This window comes from Dipodomys merriami, unplaced genomic scaffold (genome assembly GCF_024711535.1).
Source record: "Dipodomys merriami isolate MVZ:Mamm:240054 unplaced genomic scaffold, mDipMer1.0.p SCAF_22, whole genome shotgun sequence".
In the NCBI taxonomy this organism is placed as follows: domain Eukaryota; kingdom Metazoa; phylum Chordata; class Mammalia; order Rodentia; family Heteromyidae; genus Dipodomys; species Dipodomys merriami.
Genome location: NW_027203604.1, coordinates 2,410,189 through 2,435,000, shown reverse-complemented (window position 1 = coordinate 2,435,000; position 24,812 = coordinate 2,410,189).

Sequence of the window (24,812 nt, the reverse complement as noted above, 5' to 3'; positions counted from 1 at the left end):
AAATGAACAAAAAAGTTCATATACATATGTGAAAATGGAGTTTTTGATATTGCTTGGGGGGGCATGGAAAAGAGTGTAGGTATATTGTATGCATATACAAACATGTCAAAATGAAATCTCTTTATACAACTAATTAATGTTATTAGAAAATGTAAAACACTTCTGTGTGTGTGTGTGTGTGTGTGTGTGTGTGTGTGCGTGCGTGCGTGCGCGCGCGCACGCGCGCGCAGGTCCTGAGACTTGAACTTAGAGCCTACACATTGTCTCCTTAAGATTTTTCTTCTCAAGGCTAATGCTGTACAATATGAGCAAGAGAAAAAACAAAACATTTTTGAATGTTTAGGCACCTTACCATTTTTAAATTACACTGCAATTGGCAGACATAAGTGATTTGTCCATGTTAGAGACGACCTCTAACCACACACTGTCCCACTGCTCTTTCACTGGGAGTTGCTAAGGTAAATTCACAGGCTTGCTTTCAGTTCTAAATGAGAACAGAGCTCTAGTTCCTAAAATCTTATTAACCACCACATCTCTGACCACTATCTATCTTACTGTCCAACACGTAACACATAAAAGACACCAAGCACAAAAAAAAAAAACAAGTGTGAAGAAAAGCATTGTATCACATGAACATAGAACCTTATACAGTGCCTGAAAATAACATGTCTTTAAAATATATATTCTTTCCCTTCCAGCAATCAAGCTAATTTTTATTTAATATTTGGTATTTCAAACAAACTTGCTCTTTTCATGCTATGGCAAAATTTCTCTGAAATCTGCTACATTGTATGCGCTGCAATGTGTATGTGATACCTTATTAATAAGAAGAATTCCTTTTAAAATATGAGTCAAGGCAATGCTAGAACTACTGTGTAGGAATTGAAAGAGCAAAAGTTTTCAAAACATCACGCTTACACTGAAGGTAAGCAATGCAACATCTGGCAAGCCATGTTTGATTTTTTTCACTTTACTTCAAAAAATATGATTAAAGAAACAGTAGCTAAAATATGTAATGGGAAATATTTTCAAATAGTTTAAGAATAATGAAGGCTCAGACAATGTATACATTTTAAGTGAATTCTTGAGTAAGAGTTGATGTTCTCCATCCAACACTAAGAGTCAATTTCTATTACAATTACTTGTGAGCTATATTGTATAAACTACGCCTTTTTTGCTTGGATCTGGGGTAAGAAAAGGTTACATCTCAAGAAGATTGGTGATTAGTATTAAAAGCTGCTGCAACTGAGGATGAAGAGGAACCTTTATATTTTTCAATCAAGAGTAAATGGAATAATTCCATCATGAGCTTTTTAAACTGTAATTCACAGAGAAAGACCAAAATTACCAGCACTGATTTGTGATTAAACTGCCATTCACAGGAGCCAACTATATGAAGTATATTACTCAAGTGAGCAGCTATAGGAGTATATTCATTTCATGAAGGGAAAATTATTGTCTTCCCTAATGACCAGAGAAGTCAGCTAATCAAACATAAAGGTAAATGAATAATTTAATAGCTTGAGGGGTTTAGAATTGTATGATTAGAGAATTAGAGATTGTGCCACTTAGTAACATGATTCTAGGCTATAAGGTCACTTTTTAAACTATACATTGATGTGTTTGTTCTTTTAAGAAATTGATTGAAAGGGAAAGTAAGAAAAAATATCTAGCAGAAGGAATATAGGGATATGATAATACCTTGCCTAAATAATCTATTCAATTTCACTGTCTTTTGCTTATATTGATAATGTCATTGCTTATAAATGTATATGTATGTGTGTATATGTACATGCATGTACACAAGAGTATTATATCAAACACACTCATGTCATGTAAAAATACAAAGGCAAGTCTATATAATTTGTCTCTTGGGAAGATCATTTACAAGTACATTATTTATCTCACAAATGAAACAAGGATAAACTTTAAAATAAAATAGTCTGTGCAAGTTATTGCTGAACCCCAAATAAGAAAAAAAAAGGTTGCCAGGCACCGGTGGCTCACGCCTGTAATCCTAGCTACTCAGTAGGCTGAGGATCAAGGTTCAAAGCCAGCCTGGGCAGGAAAGTTCGTGAAACTCTTATCTCCCAGGAAACCGGAAGTGGTGCTGGGGCTCAAGTGGTAGAGCGCTAGCCTTGAGCTGAAGAACTGAGGGACAGCACTCAGGCCCAACCAAAAAAAAAAAAAAAAAAAAGAAGAAGGTCATGTAAATCCACAAGGCAACAGTAGTTGCTAATTTTTTAAGAACAAATGTTTACATTGAGGAGCATCCTTCTGTATTTTTACTAGCTATGGTCAAATATCTGACCCCCAGTAGAATCTGTAAAATCAGCAAATACCTTGGACACTTTCAAAGGGTACAGCCTCTCCAGCCAGTTTAGCTGAAAGGCAGAAGGAGTGAAAACCTTCACAGCAGATGGGATGGCATAATGTGGCTGGGACTAGGGATTTGCATGAATATGAATTACAAATAGCACAGATAACATGGTGTTCAAAAGCTGTTAGGAATCTTGAATGTCAAAGTCATTTAACTGACATTTGGAGGGACATAATTACCTTAAGAACATGGAAATGGGTTGGCCTAAATTGCATGGGCAGAGAATCACAGGACACACAATGGCATTGCTTTGGCAATAATTGTGACAAGTGGGCATGGCCAAGGAAGCCAAGAATGGCACACATTAATGCAGTGACATTTTTTCAATGTGTGTTGCCCTTTCAGAAATATGCATATGAGGCCTAAATAACCTCTGACCCATTGTAAAATAACAGGCAGGGGGAAGCCTAACACAAGCCCTATCACTGTTGTGGAGAGAAAAGAGAGTTCATTCACATTTCATAAACAGACTTACATGTTAAAAACATTTAAACTGAATTTAACTGTTTTAGGCTTCAAAGTTTTATCATTTATAGGTTCACTTACAATGAACTCAGAGGTATCAAGAGTATTTGTGTTGAAGAGACTGAAAGTCTCTGACTTTAGAGTATGGTTCTATTAGATGAATTTCCTTTAATAAAACAAATTAGTAACCCCAAATTAGACATTGAAACTCAAAGCAAAAATATTTTCCTACAATTTTTCATCTGTTAAGGTTCACAGAAAAGATGCTTAAAGTGTGTGATAGTGTAAGATGATAAGAAATGCACCAGTATGAGCCCCCAATGTTGTTACACACAATAGCAGGTCAGTTATAGTTCCCTAAAGGATATAATTCACAAGATGTCACAGTGACACAAAGAACACACTTTGCTCCCTTATTTTGTCATTGGTGGTAAGCTTTGCTATGATATGATATTAAGCATCCTGCAAGATAGTAATGCCCTATTAACATTTTATCAGATAATTGTGTCTCATTCTTGAAATATTGATTAAAATTCAATGCTAGTGATGCACTGAATATTTTAATATCTTCCCACTAAAAGGAAATCTGCAAGCCCTAATTAATATTTCATTTTCAAAAGTGAATGAGATACTTAATTTCTTTCATAGATCAATATCCCAGGCTATAATAATGTTTGGCACCTCAGCAAGTAGCTGTCATTTTTAACTTCTATTTACTTCCACTCTGACTGGCCTGGTGATCCTAATGCTCACCAATCACCTTTTCCTCTGATTTTCAATGGCACCTGTGGTCTATTTCACACTATTCAATGATTATTTACTAATGTATTGTTTGCTATTCTTTCTTTCTCTCATAGACATTAATCATTTCTCTTTAGAGAAAATACATACATTATTTATGGAAGGGTTAAAACTGTATTCAAGATGTAACAGTTACTGATAGAATTTGTTTGTAGCTCAGGGAAACAATGATTGTTGTGTGGCAAATGCCAAGCTTCAATTACCTCTTGAATGTTACAAACTGTACTAAAATCTAAAATAAAGCAAAATTACATGCATTCTGTTCCATAGAGGAGATATAACAGGTTGAAGAGGGATTGAAGCTGTGGATAGATGGATATGGGTTAGAAACTGGTGATTGTCAAACACATACAATGAAAATTACTGACATGCAAATCGCTTCTGCTAATGAAAGGGATAAAACCATTTATCACAAGGAAGCCTATTCACTAAGTATAAAATACTTTAAGGTCAAGTTTCAAGACTCATTTAAGATCATGTCAAATTTAAATAACAAATATAACATTTGTAAATAAAGCAATATTAAACTTTTCTCTTATTTAATCTGAGTTGAACAAAATACTGAATTCATTGTGAACTAATTGTAAAGCATTCTAAAGTAAAGAATTGGATTGATTATGAAATGCAAATATCAGAAACAAAACTGTTTCCTATATTCTTTGAATGGCCATTGAGTAGGACTCTAAGTGGGTGAGGTACTAAGTGGTTAAGAGGAAAGGCATGCAAGATAGCCACATCTGTCCTTACCTCCTTCCCTTTCCGTGCTCCACGTAGAGTATTGCTCTTTGGACAGAGTTGTGTTTATCTTACTTGGCTCTATATAAATCTAGGATATCATATGGTCATACCTACATTCTCCTTACAGTAAAAATAGTGCAAACATAAGTAGAAAAAAACTCTTAATACATTAAAAATAAAATAATCCTTTTAACAATAAAGATCTTAATTTTAACTGACATTATTATAAAGCCTGAGGGGTCACTGTGTAGAATGCTTATATCACATTCTCATATAATGTGTGTCTTTATTTCTTTCTGTGTCTTCCCGGGCATAAATATTAATGTTTCTCTTTCCTCCCAGTTTACAGCACAAATCCTTTTTTACAACAATATCTTTGAAACACAGCAATATTTTTGAGGCAGCTGACAAGTTGGGGAAGAAGGCACAAAAAAATCCCTTGCCCTCAGAGTACTTGAAGAGATTCTCATTATTCCATGTTTTAATTCAGTAATTCACTCTCTTGAACATTAGCATAAGGAAATATGATGAGAGTCTTACATAATTGTGTTTTCATATACCTGACTATTGCCTAATGGCAGAGCCCTTGAAGTAAGAGTATAAACAATTCAATGTTTTATAAATGTATATAACACATTTATGCATGTATGTGACACATATATACAGTTTAATGTTTTTATATGTACGTAGCACATACTCATACACATATATAGCATATATGTAGTTTAATGTTTTGACATATGTTGCAAAAGTATCTAAAGAAAACCTTTTAGAAAAATCCACGTTTATCAGTATTGTGTAAATATGCACAATAATACCTACCAAAATTGTAAAATCATTTCTTAAAGAGTTCTTTCCACATGGTTAAAACATAATCTTTAAATGGCCTTTATTGGTTATGGGATTGTATAGATTTTCAAAAATTCATTGGTGATCTCTATTGCTGTTATTTTGATCACATGTGCAAAATACATGCCTGATGCTAACCAGTCTAATGAAATCATTAGTGAATTTGAAGATAAGTTTTGTATACTTTTGTCTATAGTTTTTATAAATATTTTCAATAAGTGAATATTTTTTAGGATTAAATGAGGGTATGGAATGTAATACAGTACAGGTCAGACACTCAAGATAGATACAATAGCACTAGTCAGGCAAAAACTTAAATTCATTTTTAAAAAATCACAAGACAAAAGAAAAAGCAACTCCATCATTATAAAGTAGGTGTTTCATGCAAAATAATAAAAATTCCACCCCAAACCCACAGTCCCAATAAACCAAAAACTAATTGAAAATATTGCTAACATGTAAATCATAATATAATTCATGGAAAAACAGTACCATCATTAAGCAATGGATTAGATGAAGTAAAATAGTTTGCAATATTGTCAAATAGACAACAATGTTTTCACATAATAAACAATTCCAGATTCACTCATAGGGTGAGTAATATGGGTTAAATGTTGAGAAAGGTAAATGGAAACCCCATTAATTCATATCATTATCTTCTAATTACAGAAAATGGAAACTTGGAGAACCTGAAAATTTACATAAAATTTGGCATACTGTGGGATATACTGCAGGATATTGTAGGATATACAAATTATTAAAGTATATTACATTTTAACGTGCTGTTAAGATTTACTTTCTGATATTTTATTTTGGCTTTTTGGACCTATATTGTATGAGATTGGTCTATTGTTTTGCTTTTAGAAATCTGTCCTTTTTTTATCTGAGACTGGAATTCAAATGTGATATCTGAAGTTTTCATTCATTGGCTGGCATTCTACCATCTGAACCACATCTCCAAACCTAGGGTCAATTATTTATTTTATTGTATTTTTTAATAAAATGTCTTTATGATGTTTGGGATATTTTAGAACTTCATGCAATAAATTTAGATAAATTCAAACTTTCTTCTCTGTGTCAAACTGCAATTTAAAAATTCTGCTGATTTTTACTGATCTTAAACCACTGTCTGAACTTAAGTATATTCAGCCATTCTGAGATGAAAATTTTTATCAAAAATAGAAAAATGTCCAAAATTCTTGATGGAACACTGAATTTTTTAATTTTTATTTTTGGTCGGTTGGGGCTTGTACTCCAGACCTGGGTGCTATCCCTGAGCTCTTCAGCTCAAGGTTAGCTCTCTACCACTTGAGCCACAGCACCACTTCCAGTTTTCTGATGGTTAATTGAAGTTAAGAATCTCATGGACTTTCCTGCCCAGGCTTGCTTTGAACCTCGATCTACAGATCTCAACCTCCTAAATGGCTAGGATTACAGGCATGAACCACCAGCACCCAGCAGAATACTGAAAATCTATATAGCTTATTTCCATAATAGAAAAAATTAAAAGTGAGATAGACCTAATTTGTTTTCAGGTTTCTAAGAATCATAAAATTTATCAAGGTGCCCAGTTTCTCACCAAATATAAAAAGTACATTTAGATGCTGAAGAAATCCTTCAACACCTTGAAAACCAAGGATAGCTATTTAAAAGTATGTGAAATATTATTTGGTGTGGAACAGAGCTCAATCTTGGGAATTCAATAATCACAAATGGAATGGTATGTTCATACCAAAATTTTATTCGCATTGGGTCAGATGGCTTCTCTTTAAAGCCAAATAGATATCAAAAATGATACCATAGCCAGGCACTGGTGGCTTAAGCCTATAATCCTAGCTACTCAGGAGGCTTAGATCATGATTAGAAGCAAGCCCAGGCAGGAAAGTCCATGAGATTCTACTCAAACTACTCAAATAGCCAAAAGTGTGGCTCAAGTAGTAGAGCATTCTCCTTGAGTAAAAGAAGTTCAGCAACAATACCCAGGCCAAGAGTTCAAGCCCCAGGACAGGATTAAAAAAAGAAAATACACCATTAACACATCACAGACTTTATGCCTACCTTTCCTTACCAACATATTTGCTTTTTGCTTCTTTCTTTGTAATGTTTTGGGGGTTTTTTTGTCTTTGTACAGATGAGTGTATCACTTCCAGCCTGGAGTTATATAAAATAGATCTACTTTCCACTTTCAAAAATAATAGGTTAGTTGGACAAGATGTCTCTACCTACAATCCCAGTTACAGGTAAAGACTAGGAAAACTGTGCTTTGAAGCCAGCCAGGCCCCCTCCCAAAAAAAGGCTTGATCAATGAGCTAGAATAGTGGTACATGCTGGATGTGAGCCTTGAAGGAGGTCTAGGTAGAAAATTATGACCAAGCAAAAAAGATCAAAAGCTAAGTACATAATGACCATATAAGATGATGCTAAGCAAAATGAACCCCAAGATAGGGACACAAGTGGTTTTATCTTTTGTGCTGTTGTTTTTAATGTACTTATAATGTACTTAGAGCATACTATGCAATTTTTTTTTCTTTTGTATGTTCTTCCCCCGTGGTATAACCCTGTTTTCACTGTATTTCATTCCGGTACCCTGCATCTTGCATACAGATTTTTCTAATTGGGGGGAGGGGGGTAAAAAATGCTGAAACAGGGATACAGGTTGACCCATTGTAACAATGAGACGTACAAGACAGCATGTTGAAACGAACTTTACAACTTCGTAGATAGGGGGAGGGAGGAATTAGAGAGGTGGGGAAGGAAGGGATAGCAGGGGAAAAGGAGCAGGTAACAATGCTTGATAGGAAATGTATTCCTTACCTTACTCATGTAACTGTAACCCTCTGTAGAGTATCTTTACAATAAAAAATATATAGTAAAAAATAGGAAATTATGATCTGTGACACAACCCACACAAACCCACAAACGAAAGCAGCCAGAGGCTGCAGGAGTGGCTCAAGAGGCAGGGTGTCTGCTTAGGACCTGTGAAGACTGAGCATTTAAAAAATTCCATTACCATCAAAAGAGAAGGGGGGGAGAAAAAAGTTTAACCCTACTACTTTGAATAACTAATTGATTCATTCATTTTATAGTGGTTCCTTGGCATTAATTATTCCCCAAAAGCTAATTGCTGTGACTATATAATTAATAAATCTTTCACTAATATGAAAGTGAGGTATCATTTAAGTAGTCGAAAGATTATCATTAAAACTGGTCATCTGTTTCTCAAATATTTGCACATCATTTCAGGAGCTGCTTCTTAATAGCTTTCATGGCTCTGACTGGGTTTTTGAAGGCGGAGTGACAGGCTTCATTAGAAAAGAGGAGATATGGTGTTGTTGAAGTTATAAAGACACAATATTTTCAAAGTTTAAACTGGTGACTTTCAAACTTGTAGCTGAAAGACAGTCTTGCATTGTTTGCCTGCGGGTCATGGGTTGCTTGTACAAATTGTGCGTCTATGGCAGACGTCACTGGGTCTACAGACAATGCCATGTTGTCAAGCATTCATGAGAACTGCTCTCGTGGAATTCACCCAGTGATTTCCCTTTCTATGCCTTTCCTATTTCTTTGGAATAGTCATCCACTATTTAAAAGAATGGTTTTAATTTTCTCACTTTGGAATTTCTCTATTTCCTTGGTCTGTATGATTCATTCCTTTCATGTCTTTCGAGATTTGGTATCTTCCCTTGTGAATGGAATCAGATGACTGTTGACAACTAATGTATGATTTGTTTTTTGATCGAAGGGCTCAGCATTGAAAAATCACACTAGAGACCTGAATGGCCTTTAGTTTTCTTTATTTACTTACAGTTATTCACAGCTAATTTCTTTAAATCTTCTAGCTAATTTTTTAATTCCAAAAAAATAATAATGCCAGACCTTACAGTCATAGCAATATAGGGAATTTAAATAAGATAATATTTATGAGCAATTTCATAGTGCCTAATATCTAGAGCATCTAGAACATCATAATAAGTGTAATTCACTGGTGTCACTGATGGAGATGTTTCTATTGAAGTACAAAAATCAATGAAGGTTATCCAATAGTTGTGTGTGTGTGTGTGTGTGTGTGTGTGTGTGTGTGTGTGTGTGTGTGTGTGTGTGTGTGTGTCAGTCTTGAGGCTTGAACTCAAGACTTGGGCACTATCCCCGAGTTTTGTGTCGAAGATTACAGTTCTAACTCTTGAACCCAGCTCCACTTCCTGCTTTTTTGGTGTTTAATTGGAGATAAGAGTCTCACAGACTTTCTTACCTGCTCTGGCTTCATACTGCAATCCTCACATGTCAGCCTCCTCCTAAATAACCAGGTGACAAGAATGAGCCACTAGCACCTGGTTTATTCTGCCTGATGTTTAACAAATTATTTTCATATTGTTATGATTTCATATTGCAAAATAATTTTGAGTAAATTAAACCTACATGGTTTTTTCAGTGGGCAGATAGTTTTAGTGAGTTGTTTTTAAATAAGTAATCTCCCTGTAGAAAAATAAATTATATATTAAAATGGTGAGGTTATATATAATTATATATTAAGATGGTGAAGACAAAGAAAATGTGTTCATGAAAATCAAATTCAAAGGTGATATAGTTGTACATGCTTTTTAAATAGGATTATCACACTATTAAAAATAGAAACATTGAGGGAAAATTCAGAAAAGGAATTTGACAGCTTTCTCTGTTAGTTGTATGGATAAAGATTTCAGGTTTGGACAGTAACAGATAGTGGACATTCTGAAGTATTACAAAGTAATTAGGACTTTATTCCATGTGTGACAGAAACCATTAGCCTATCTTAAACAAAGGACAATATGATATGTCTTGACTTTAAACTGATCAATCATTCTATAAAGCCATGAATCTTTGGAAGCCTGTGATTTATGTGAGTGCATAATTCTTACTGTCCTTGCCTTGATTATCTGTTCTGACTGCCATCAGAATTGTCAATTCTCACAAAGCAATTCAGATATTATCCTTCAAAATGTTGGTCTGTAAAGTTTTCAGACTAAGTGAATTATGATTTTTTGAGCTCTTTGAGAAAGATTAATTTCAAAGACAAATTTTGACTTTCAAATCCTGCCTAGCATGGAATGCTACATAGCTCTTATGCTAACTTCTTTTTATTTCTTTATTTATTGTGAAAATACCGTACAGAGGGGTTACAATTACATGGGCAAGATAATGAGTACATTTCTTATCAAGCATCGTTGCCTCCTCCTTTGTCTCCCCTTCCCATCCCCCATCCCTTGCCGCATCCCCCTCCCCCTCCCAAAGTTGTAAAATTCTTTTTTCAACATAACACCTTGTACATCTCATTGTTGCAATGGGTCCACTTGTTTAAACAATTTGTTTTTTCCCTTCCCCTCAGCAAATTATACCAACATCAAACACAGTGAAAGCAAGGGTTATACCGTGGGGGACTGACATACAAAGCAACAAAGAAATCATCTTATAAATATGTTAACTTCTTAAAGGTACCTTTCCTTTTCCTCTCTTCCATTGGCCTTAGTTTTCAGAAACATTTTATTCAGGTTGTTCTTACTGGTTGGGTAAAGATTCCTCAAGTCTAACTGGCTCAAATGAAAGAGAAGAGATGTAAAAGAATGAAAACTTACAACTATTATTTTGAATATATATTTGATAATTCCTTCCAGAAAGTATTACCTTACTCTAAAATTCACCTGAAAATTATGGAAACAAGTCACTGGTAAATTACGCTGAATTTTCTTACTATGAAATATGATAAACATAACTGAAGTTAAACAAAATGTAAAACATAACAAATACAGTCTGGCAAATTGATGAAAAAGTTAAAAAAAAACTGATTTCAGGTCTGAAACAGAAGGAATAAACTACAGATGGGTATGGTAGTGAGTGAATTCTTTACAAATTCTAATAGTTATGAGCTTCAGAGAAAACTACCACTTCATTTTTTTACCTTTGGCCTCTTATTATATGAAGGAAAACACTACATATGGCTTTTTAATTTTTTTAGAGAAGAATTGCTTTTATTTTCCCTTTTTATTACAGTTAGAACGTTGTACTGATATGTTCAATGTTATGTGATATCTCAACTATGAATTCATTTTAAGCCATTAAAAAGATTGATACATTGTGGTGAGGGAAGTCGGGAGGAGAAAAACTGGGAGAAAAGGAAAAGGAAATGTACTCATTACTTGAATTCCAGAACTGTAACCCCTCTGTACATCACCTTTCCAATAAAATTTTAAAATAATAATAATAATAAAAGGTTACTACAAATACTAGATGCTACAAAGACAGATCGAGTTGAGAACTGCTCACTTAAATTATTTACTTTCCATTTGTATTGTTTCTTTTTTCTTAATCATTAAGCAGTTGTATAAAGGAGTTGTCATTTAACAAACCAGTTTAAAAATACAAAGCAGCTTGATCAAAGTCATTCTTCCATCATTCTCTCCCACCCCTCCCCTCACTCTTCTTTATTTTGTCAGGAAACCTACAAGGATCTGACTTACATTATCCCATTATAGATTAATGATTTTTTAGCAACTATAAGTTGAAACCAAGGATGAAGTTGAAATATGTAACAATTAACATAAATGTTCTGACCAGATAGACCAGAGATTTGACAGCCCTTGACACTGCCCATCTTTGAAAATGGGCAGTTCCTTTGAGAAGATGGCTGTGGCAGAATTCCCTCCCTAATTCTTTGTAATGTTTACATTCCCTTCCTGTTACCCTACATACTAAATTTTAAAGAGAAAGCTTTTCCTACAGTTCTAAATGTTCTGTGCATTTGCGGATTCCAGAACACTTGATGATATTTATAATATTCCTCTTTAATCTTTAGAACTAACACAAGGAAAGTAAATTGCTACGCAGTTTGACTCACAGAAACATAATACATCAATCTAAAATCAACTATGAGGGGCTGGGAAGGTGGCTCAGTGGTAGAGTGCTTGCCTCACATGCATGAGGCCCTGGGTTTGATTCCTCAGCACCACATAAGCAGAAAAAAATGGAAATGGCACTGTGGCTCAAGTGGTAGAGCACTAGCCTTGAGCTAAAGAGCTGAGGGACAGTGCCCAGGCTCAGAGTTCAGATCCCACGACCAATAAAAATAAATAAATAAAATAAAATGAACTATGAGAGCAAGCCCCAAGATGTCCCCATCCATTGCCATGTTCCAAAGGAAACAGGAGAGTAATGTCCTGTAACTAAGACTCCACTCTGCATGTAGCTTTCTTGCCCTGTTTCTCTTATTCCCTTCCTATAAAATCCCTTTGCACCCAGTTGCATCATTCAAGACGTAACTTTGAGGTCAATAGTCTATCCACCTTCTCAAAATTCCCAATCCTTGACTAATCTGATTATTTCCCACCAACTCTTGTCAAGTGAGTATTGGCCTTTGAATAAAATGCAACCCAGACTTGTTCTAGTAACAAGGACTGTAGATGTTGGTATCTGAAAGGTGAAGGTGCAGAAAAATGGTATTAATGAGCTGAACTCAGGAAGTAGCTCCTTGTCAACCAAAAGTAAATAAATATATAAATTTCAATGTTTTAACAATTGATAATTCTACTGGTATATAACCACTGACCCTATAGCCCTATGTACAACTATTACAACATGCTGTAAATTAGGAAACCAAGTGAAACCAAATATTTCTTTTCTGTAGTGACAATGAAAAATTAAAGAAATGTGCATTGCCGGTAACATATAAGTATATAATTTCAACTGTATGTAAATGTACAGTCTGCCTGATGAAGCATTCTCATGTTCTATGTTCAATGCTATTGGATTGAGTTTCTTGACCTTCCCCTACTCCTGGGTCTGTTTTCTTCAAAATACATAAGTATAACTTGCAAAATTTTTTGCTTCATTTTCTTGTGCTGGTCCTGAGGCTTGAACTTAGGGCCTTGGCTCTATCCCTATGTTTTTTTGCTCAAGAATAGCACCCTATCACTTGAACCAGAGCTTTACTTCTGTCTTTTTGTGGTTAATTGGAAATAAGAATCTCATGGGCTTTTCTGCCTAGGCTGACTTTGAACCACAATTTTCAGATCTCAGTCTCCAGAATAGCTAAGGATTATAGGTATGAGACACAGGCACCCAAATTTATAGCTTACATTTCTTTACAGTGTGAGTGTGTGTGTGTGTGTCTGTGAGTGTGTGTGTGTCCATTTATCCTCATTCTTCAATTAGAATATAAATTTCTTAGGCCAGGGTCAATTTTGCCTTGGGTATAGTTGCTTACCATTTGTATTCGAAGGAGTTAGCACATTGATAATAAACTACTTTTTAAGTAAAACAGTAGACCTATACCACTACTGAAAATTAAGCATTTAATATCTGTACAATATTCCCCCCTTTTTGATTACATGCTTCTCTTTCAACAATTACTATCATATTTCATGTTTTAATTCTTTGAATTCTTTGGGACTTTAGGGCACATTTCATTTGCCTTTGTGCATTTAGTAGCCATTACAGGCCCTCAGATGCAGTTGTTAAATGTTAGCTGGCATGACAAAGGTAGATTTCAAAAACTTCTACTACTATTCCTCTGCAACAAAAACTGGATTATTTTCTCAGATTCCGAGATGCTTAACCGCTCAAAGACTGCATTTCGATCTAAAAAAATAGTTTATTCCAGAATCATATGAATGAGAATAAAACAAAGGGAAAGGAATGCAAACTATTTCTTCCTGAAAGCATGATTTTACTCAAAAAGTCATATGAAAAATCAAGCTGCACATCACAGGCAAATCACAGGAGTTGCTGTGTTTTCCTAAATGCACATTAGGAATCACAGAAATGGTTAAAATGATCTAATTCTAGTGTGTTTCTAACATCAGTAAAGTGAGAGTCATTGATTAGTGCTTGAGTCTGAGCTAAACTCTTTCTTCACTTTAGGCAAGTAGAAAATAAATTTAACTTTCTCCTCTAAGGCTTAGATCTGGTACAGATCAGAGCATGGTGACAATTTCTTATAACAAGTGGACACAATGTGCAGTCCTTTGCCATGCATTGAATTTGTGAAAGTCCTACATACAGAGGTAAATACTGGCAGTAAAGGATCTTGTGATCTGCCACACACTGCCTTCAACCAAATGGTCGCAGCTGGTGCTTTGCGCTTCAGTTGAGGAGCAATGACTGTACTACATCTGTTCCTATCAAATTATCCACATTTTTTTTTTTGGGTCCGGTTGTGGGGCCTGAACTCTGGGCCTGGGCGCTGTCAATCAGCTCTTCAGGTCAAGGCTAGCGCTCTACCACTTGAGCCACAGCGCCACTTCCGGCTTTTTTCATTTTGCTTTATGTGGTGCTGAGGAATCGAACCCAGGGCCTCAGGCATGCAAGGCAAACGCTCTACCACTGAGCCATCTTCCCAGCCCATCCACATTCTTTAAGGATAATCTGGAGACAAAGCAAATAATGACCTTGTTACCTTTTGATTAGAAGATATATCTTTCTTTATAATGCATAACATACTTTGATTATGTGGTCATAGACAGTGTGTACTACCAAACTTAGCAAATAAGGAAAGCAGGATGCCTGGATAAATGTATCAGTAAACTGTGAACACTGAAATATACTTACACTAAGAGTTATTGTTTGTCTGGAATACAGATTTGTCTGGGAGTTCTGTATTTAATCTGGTGGCCCTAGGTTGACTTCAAATTTCAGTTCCACAAGCAATTACTTTTCACTAGTTATTTCAGTATCCTTAGGTCTATGGAAAATGAGAATAGACAGATCTATATTTTATATGGGCCTGTTTCCTCAATATTTTGTTGTATGCAAAATTTACACTTTGTCTTAGCATATAAAGCATAAAATTTATTTTAGTTATTTATTTATTATTTATTTTTATTTTTATATTTTTAGGCATACAAAGTGTAAAATTTACACTTTGTCTTAGCTATTTTTAGGCATACAGTTTTCTGGCATTCAGGACATTTGTCTTTTTTTTTTTTTGTCCAGACATGCGGCCTGAACTCTGGGCGTGGGCGCTGTCCCTCAGTTCTTCAGCTAAAGGCTAGCACTTTACCACTTGAGCCACACCACCACTTTCAGCTTTTTCTGCTTATGTGGTACTGAGGAATTGAACCCAGGGCCTCATGCATGCAAGGCAAGCATTCTACCACTGAGCCACCTTGCCAGCCCCACATGTTGTCTTTTTTTTAATAATCATCACCACTAGCTACCTCTAAATCTCTTCTACGTTGCATAATGGAAACTCTATACCCACCAAACATTAATTATCCATATTCCTTCTATTCCCTGCCTTCAACAACCACCATTCTGCTTCCTGCCTCTATGATTTTGCTACTCTTAGCCCCTTATCTGCAGATGATCACTCCAAGGCCCCAGATGATCACTGAAACAGAGGACAGAACAAAACTCATGTGCAAGACACCAATGGGAAGCATAAACTAGGCACAATAAAAAATAACAAATAATAAAGGGAATAATTCTCACAATACAACAAAAGTTTTTTAGACATTACTTTATATTTCTAAAATGTTTCATTGTTTGAACCACAGTTGACCATGAGTAACTGATACCACTGAGAGTCAAAGTGTGTATGAAGAGATTACTTCTAATTCATATAATTGGAAAGATAGTGAAAGGCTTTCTTCTTTTTAAAACTTATTAAACTAGCTGGACACAGTGGCTCCTATCTATAATTCTAGCTACTCAGAAGACTGACATTCAAGGATTGTGGTTTGAAGCCAGCTTGAAAAAATTAAAATTAAAAAATGATTCTCTTATCTCCAATTGGCCACCAAAAAGATAGAACTGGAGCTGTGTCTCAAGTGATAGAGCATCAGCCTTCAAAAAAAAATCTAAGAGACAACAGCCAGGACCTGAGTATAAGCCTTAATACTAGCACTAACACACACACACACACACATACACACACACACACACACACACACACACACACACACACACACACACACACACACACACACACACACACACACACACACTGCTGAGCACTAGTGTCTCATCTGTAATCTTAGATACTTGGGAGGTTGAGATCTAAAGGTGGTGCTCAAAGGCAGTTGGTGAGACTTTAATTTCCAAACAACCACCTGAAAACCAGAAATGGAGCTGTAGCTCAGAGTGATAGAGTGCTAGCCTTGAGCAAAAGAGCTCAGGGACAACTGAAAATGACTAATGTCTTAATGACTAATTTTTTCCTTCTTATTAATGGGTTAAAATAATGATGGGAATGGTTAGCATGTGCTTTCCATAAATAGAGAGCAAAAACTGTTTTATAACAAGGTGATTACTTTTCATCTATTCAAAAGAAAAGTTTTCTTTCTTCCCCACTTGATCTTTCCTACCAATTAGTCTTTGAGTTTATTATTCTCTCTCAGGTGACTTTGTTTGTTGAGTCCTTTCATATATGTTGGAGGAAAATCATCCAGTGCTTCAGAAAGAATATAATGCTCTATTTTTACTGACCCAGTTACAATTCTGCATAAGAAAGTAGCCTGCTAGCAGAGCTCATTTCAAAATGTATTCTAAAAATGGACTTAGCAAAGACCACTGACAAAATAATACCTGCAATGTTACCATTATTCATATCCCACAAACAAAATATATATTCTATCAATTGTATTTTCAGTTTCTTAGACATCAATTTTACTGCTTTTTATAATGCCTTCTCTGACCCCCCATTTGTAAACCTTTATTTCAATTAACCTGTCTACTTCAAATGAAATAATAACCCAAACCACAACCAGCTATCATGTTGTGAAAATGGTGTTTGAAATGAGACTGACAAACCACACTAAATTGCAGCTTGCTTATTTATTTGTATACAAACTTTAGAAAGTCATATTGGTTTTCTGAACCCCCATGAATAGAGATAACAACTTTACAGAGTTGGTAAGTATATTAAATCTAAGGTATGTTACCAATTTACTCCCAGTGGTCTCAAGACTGCTTGAATAAGAGTGCATTTTGCTTTAGATATCCACAAAGGCATAAAGGACTCTCAGCAGCTGGTTAGGGCAGACACACCTTCCTAATAACTGCTACAAACAAAGGCCACATAGAAAAGTTTAAAAATGACATCTTGGAAGATATAAATATAGAAAAAGAAATATTAGTAACAGTGCCCTAATAAAAAAAATCATCCTAATTTAAATGTGTCAGCAATCATACTTAAACACTGTTGTAAATATTTAAAGAAGGTAAGAATCATTGTTGACATAGTGGATGCGAGTGGAAAAACATGACATTTATAATGTCCAGTGTGTCTGGCTAATACTGACTGCTTTGCCTCCTTAATGGGACCAACTAGCCTGGATTTTTTTTCTGCCACTTTTCTCTGTGGATATGCATTTCTGCATAACAAATTCTAGTCCTTATTCATTCCCATATACTGAATATGCCAGAACAATCTAAACACAGAAATTCTTTCATAATGCCAGCAGTCTCTGTACCTCTGGCTGTGACTCCAATGTGAAAGCTCAGAGTGATAAACTAACTCCCCCACCCCCAACCCCGGGCCTTGCCAAAGAGCCTTAACAGACAAAATTCACAGTTAAAGAAAGAATTTCAGTCACCTATATAATGTAAATTGAAGTGATAGTTCCCAAACCTCCACAGTCCATGGGGTACCAGTAATTCAAGTGTATCCTCATTCAGTCTGTGTCTGATAATCACCATTGTACGCAGACCCTCATCCTCTGGCTTGTTCTATCCTGACACTTTACAGCAATACACCAACCCCTCTCGTTGCTGACCACTGTCCCTCACCAGCACTACAGGAATTTTAAATTCATTCCCTACCTTTGTGATGAGCTTCTTCTAATATCCTGTTTTTGGTGGAAACCTTCAGTAACCTTTGTTTTACAGAGGAAGTGGAAAGGGATGTGAGCACTTCAATTAAGTCTGACTTCTGGAAGATGACTTAAAAAATAAGCAGACAGCTGGGTGCCAGTGGCTCACACCTATAATCCTAGCTACTCAGGAGGCTGAGATCTGAGGACCATGGTTCAAAGCCAGCCCAGGCAGGAAAATCTGTAAGACCCTTATCTCCAATTAACCAGTAGAAAAGTGGAAGTAGCGCTGTGGCTCAAGTGGTAGAGCACTCACTTTGAACTGAAGAGCTGAGGGACAATGCCCAGGCCCAGAGTTCAATCCCCAAGACCAGAAAAAAGGGGGGAGGAGCTGACATCCTTAGTGCGAAAAACATTGTCTCCATGCCTGATTTTGAGACACTTTATAAAAGAACCCTGAAGCATTAGCGTGTAGAACATGAGAAAGAAAAAGAGAAAATGAGGGCTGGTAACTCTTATAATATATGTATACTATGTATAGAGAGTAATAGCAATGGTCACAGACTTGAACAAATTTCTTCAGTATTTTAATGCCTTTTACTTATCTCTCTGGACACCTTAATAATTTTAGCTTCTTACATATTCCACACTATAAATTCAAAAGTCATCATATGCTGAATCACTTAAGAAAGCAAATGTATTTGAAATGTAGCCAAACTACTTTGATCTTCCTCAATTCATTACTGCATATGGGTTTCATCTCACTTTATTAGTAAATTTGACACTGATTATGATAACTCAACTTAGAGCCTTACTTCTCCATCTGCATATTCCAAGTTTGAAGTTTTAAAGTAAGACTTTTTTAATAACCTCTTGTAGGATTTGGAAGACTTTATTTCAAGAGGTTTTGATGAAATTATTCGTATACATGAGATTTTTTTACAGCAGAAATATAGTGACTAAAGTAAAATTAGCTTTAATAATTAGAAAGATAATGTAGGTTATTGCCATTTTAGGTTAGTGCACTTTATATGTACAATTACTTTTGTGAGTTAGGAACATCTTTAGAGAGAGGGGTGTCTTGTGGCGAACAAACAAGCTCATTGAAGGATTGATCCTCACCCTATTTTTCCAGGTGCATACAGACTTCAGCCAAGACCCCTGGTATGCATGTATGTGTTTGACACATGCAGAGCTATCCTATCTAAATCTTGCTGTAAACATTCCATTGTGGGCCTAACCTGTATGGGCCTAACCTGAAGCCGAGCTGTGAGACCAGGAAAGAGTTAAGAGATTGGACAGAAGGCAGAGAACTGGACCCTGAGAAGGTCAACATCAAGGCAAGACAGATGGAGAGCTGTTTGAACATTAAAAAGCTTGAGACCTTGGATCAGGGAGTCAATTATTATACTTAACCCTATTCTCTGTCCATACCTGTATTCATCTCCTCTGTACTGAACCAAAGTAACCTCTGTCTCCTTGCCAGACCCCATAAAAGCCTCACTCCAACTTTTCCTCCTTCTCCTCCTCGCACAACTTCCAATCCTGTGGGAAATTTGTGCCCTCCCTGGTGTGCCGCAATATACACTCCTAGCCTGTTGAAAATCGAATCGGGCCTTTTCTTTTTTCCATTTTTTCCAAACAGTCATTCCTAACATCTCTCTGGAATCTTCTCCAATTACCTTCTTCTGCATATCTGGTTACAACTTTATAAATTCCCCCTCCTACTTGAATGTTTTTCTGACATTACCCAAACCTAATTGTGTGCTGTTATTGTTTCAGTTTTGTCTTAATGTTACTCTGAAATTATACCAAGGCCAATAGCTTTTATTGATCTCATAATTATCTGCTGTCTTTTACACTTGTCTTTCTACAAGTGTTCAGCTGAAAGGAAAGAAAAATTTTCCAATTGCTTACCCCACCCCTCAGGGATGGAGGGGGCAACAAAAAGAAGGAATTGAATCCAAACTTCCAAGAATCACCTTTGATGAGCAATGTTTAAGTTCTAGTAGTACCCTTTTTATGGCAATTCAGTGAAGACATCAATAAAACTTTACAGAAAGGTCCTGACGGTCCTATTAGGACAGCTATGGCCCTTTGTAAACCTTTTACTGCTTAGCATAACGTTATTTCTAACTAAAGGCCAACAGCATTATTAAGTAGGAAACACAGTTTTGCCAACCAAGGGAAGTCTCATTGGGTAACTAGATTTCCTGTTTAGTGGAGAGTTACTAAGAGAAGAAATCATCTTCTTTTGTATTTGAAGAAAGCTTCCATGTCTCTCAGGGATCACTAAGGCCTTCCCTTCCCTCCCTGGTTCTTTTTCAGTGGAGGCAGTTATCATGATATTGTTAACATCAAGAACCACCTTCTCCTTAATGATGTTACAAATACATGATATCCTTTCCAATTATTGACAGAGTAAAAATATGCCACACATGTACCACAAAGAATATCACCCCAGCCTCACAGCAACACTAATATCTGCTAGTACCTCCCTAAATTGAAATGGCCTCAGACATCACCCCATAAAGCTCTTACTCTTCACTAAATCTGAGGAATTTCAGCAAATGTATTTGATTAAAATTTTTGCTTGTCCAGCCAAACATAGGCTCATTGGAGAAAGGGCCAGGTGCAATTCTCTTACAGTTGAGACACTATTACATGTAGACCTTTACCTATTAGATTTTTTGATTTGTTTATTTTAAAAATATGTCAAAATCAGAGAGTTTGCACCTGTAATTCTAGTGACTTGGCAGCCTGAGATCAGGGGATCATTGTTTGAAGCTAGCCAAGGCAAAATTTTCACAAGACCCCATCTCAACTGATAGCGGTATGTGGTGGCTTGCTCCCATCATCCTGGCTCCATGGGAAGCTGAGACAAAGGAACATTGTCATTCTAGCCTGGTGGAAATATTTCATGAAGTTCCATCTCAACAGAAGATGTTAGCCGTAGTGGCATGAGCCTGTCATCCCAGCTACTGTGAGGGATCATATCCAGGCGTTGGCCTGGGAAAGATAAGCATAACGTTATTTTAAAGCAAGCAGTGGGAAAAGAAGTTGGAGGCATAATTCAGTAATAGAACACCGGCCCAAAAAGTACAAAGCCCTGAGTTCAAACCATAGTACCACCAAAAAATAGAAAAGAAAAAAAAAAAAACTTAGATACAGAGAATATATAGACAATCAATAGTCATTTTGAAAAATAATATAAATGCATATTATATATTTATATATAACATTTTATAAATATATTTTAATATATAACACTTATATGATTATATGACATTGTATTATACAATATATATTTTAGAACTATTATATGTTACCTCCATATCACAACACCACTATTATCTGTCAGTACTATATCTCCCTCATAACCCAGTCCAAATAAGTGTTGTGTCATGCATCACCCCATATTATCTATTATATGATATATAATAATTATAAAATATATAAATATATTTTACAGATATATTATATAAATATAGATTATATTATATATTTATATAATTATTCTATATTGTTATATATTTATATAACTATTGTAAATAATACTATATGTATACATGCATATATCTCACATATTATGTTTTGAAATAATTAATAAGAAAAATCATTTCGTATTCATTAGATAAACATTTACTCTTTTTCTCTAGCATGTTATAACGTCTTAACTATTTCTTTTGTTAGAAAAGTCTATCACTATCCCATAAATAAGAAATATCCATATAAGAAATTGTGTCAACACTAAGTTACCAGCACAACTATGTTTATTGCAGCATTATTTACCATAGCTAAGATATGGAACCAACCCAGATGCCCCTCAGTAGATGAATAGATCAAGAAAATGTGGTATATATACACAATGGAATTGTATGCCTCCATCAGAAAGAATGACATTGCCCCATTTGTTAGGAAATGGAAAGACTTGGAAAAAATTATATTAAGTGAAGTAAGCCAAGCCCAAAGAAACATAGGTCCCATGGTTTCCCTTATTTGCAATATCTAGTATATGTATGAGTCAAGCAGAAAAGGTCAGATAAGGTGATGTTAGGAAAATGAACCCTTCGATATGTATTTAAATGTTTTTTTTTCTTTCATGCATTTGTTTCTAACGAATTTATAAGATTATTTCTTTGTTGCTCTGTATGTCCCTCCCCCACAGTATAACCCCTGCTTTCACTGTATTTGATGTTGGTATAATTTGTGGAGAGGAAGGGGAAAAACAAGTAGTTTAAATAAGGATACAGGTGGACCTGTTGCAACAATGAGAAGTACAAAAAGGAACTTTACAACTTTGGTGGGGGGGGCGGATGGGGAGGATTGGGTGGGGTGGCTGGGGGAGGCTGGGAAGGGATGGGAAGGGTAAACAAAGGAGGAGGCTACAATGCTTGATAAGAAATGTACTCACTATCTTGCCCATATAATTGTAACCCCTCTGTACAGTATTTTCACAATAAAAATAAAAAAATAAAAAGAATTTATTGTAGGGGAGTGGGGGAGTGTAGTTGTGGAAGTGGGAAGGAAGGGATGGTAGGGGAAAAACAAAGGAAGAGGCAACAATGCTTGATAAGAAATACACTCATTACCTTGCTCATGTAACTGTAATCCCTCTCTACAGTATTTTCACAATAAAAAATTATTAAAAAAGAAAAAAATAAAATAAAATACTGAGAGTGAAAAAAAAGAAAGAAATTGTGTCAATGTGATTGATACAGACATAAAGGCTTAATATTTTGCTTTTCTTAGCTCAATTTCAAAATTGGGTTTGAAAAGTGAAAAAGGAAGGCCAACTTTCTTAGAATACATAATTAAGCCTCTGTGTATCACACATACATTATGCATAGTGCATTTGAATATTCAACTGTTTCATAAGCATTAGTGTATCAAGGATATACCAGCCATCATTTTCAAATATCAGTGGCTGATTGCCTCTGTTGCACATAGTGCAGATAAAGTGATGATGATCATAGGGGTATGTTGAGAAATGATGAAATAAGTGAAACTGTATCAGTTACAAAACTACTTAGTGCTCATAGTGAAGATAAGAACAATGATTTTTAACTATACAACAAAAGCACACTTCTCTTACACTCAAAGCAAATTATTTTTTCTTATTTTGACTTTGTTAACCCCCACACATATGTTCATAAATTTCTCTGTAAGGAAATCTTACAAGGTCATTGGCTCAGAATACAAATCTTGAATTTTAAAAAATGTTCTAAGTGCTTTTAGCTTAATTTGGCAAGGGAATTCTACTAAAAATAAATAAAATTATTGTTAATTGGCCCTATCAATATGTGCAATTTGTTGTTGTGTTTTGAAGGGTTCAATTAAACTAATTGCACAGTTTATTAGAAATCATGTTATCTGTGGACAATTTTTTTTTACCTAAAATAGAAGTTTTGTATTTGACAGAGCTTCTGCTCCATGACATGAAAACACATGCTTCCCTTCGCTTTCACTGAATTTAAGCTTATTCATGAGGCAAAAACACATGACTAGCCTAACAGATGACTTTCAGTTGCTTTAATGCCTGTGGAATTCTAGCCAATAATGGAAGCTTAGTTTAACTAAGGAGATAATTCAGTAAAATGCAATCCAATTGGACAATTAATACATTCAGTATCATTTGCCTCAAATGATCACAAAAGATTCATTAATAATTTCCTGTGAAAAATTACAGATACTTCTAAATGTTCTTTTTTTTCAAATTAACCTAATTCCTGCTCTCTATTATATAGGTAGTTCTTTCATAAATGACAATCGTCAGACTTCAAAAGGTAGATAGAGGTGATCAGTCCTTTGTCTGATATATGGCCTGAGAATCAACTATGAAGGTCAGACTCACACACCAATGATATAAATAAATATAAATACACATGCCATCATGTATATATCAAGACAGCAGGATTGTTAATTCTCTACCAAGTTGCTTTTATCATGTGTATTTTTTATTACTATTAGCTAGTCAATTAATATTGAGGCATAATTTATACAATTCATTTGTATTTTTTCTCTAAGATATGCTAAGAATTTCCTTTTATGAACTGGTAATACTCTTTCTATGACCATGTCATTTAATTTATGCTATCAAAATGCCTTAGGCACATGCTTGAGACTTAGTCCATTGTCTTATCATGAGGAAAAAAATCACCATAAAATGCTTTGCATTGAAGAAATCTTTCAAATAATTTATTCTGTGAGACAAGGATTGTGGCCTATGGATTTGTACCATTCGTTTCTGATTTATGCTATGTGTAATAATATGTTAACCAGTTTCAATGTTTGGTCAAAAAGGAAGAATGTAAATACCTTTTCTTTGTGTTTTTACAACCATGTCAGTCTTTCCAACACAGTGGATATCCTGTATTTATAATTAGTAGAAATGAGTATGCACCTGAAGAATATGTATTTTATTTTATTTGTGTATGTGTTTTCACATTCATAATTTTTATTTTTCAATTTCTTATTGTAAAGGTGATGTACAGAGGGGTTAAAGTTACATAAGTATTTTTGTCGGTTGTGAGGCTTGAACTTTGTGCTCAGGCACTATCCCTCACTTCTTCAGCTCAAGGTGAGTGCTCTACTGCTTGAGTCACAGCGCCACTTCCGGTTTTCTAGTCGTTTATTGCAGATAATAATCTCACGGACTTTCCTGCCCAGGATGGCTTTGAACCGTGATCCTCAGAGCTCAGCCTTCTGAGTAGCTAGGATTACAGGCATGAGCCACCAGCTCCCGGCTTTGAGTACATTTTTTTTTAACAGTGTCACCCCTTTCCTCATTTTCTCCCAGT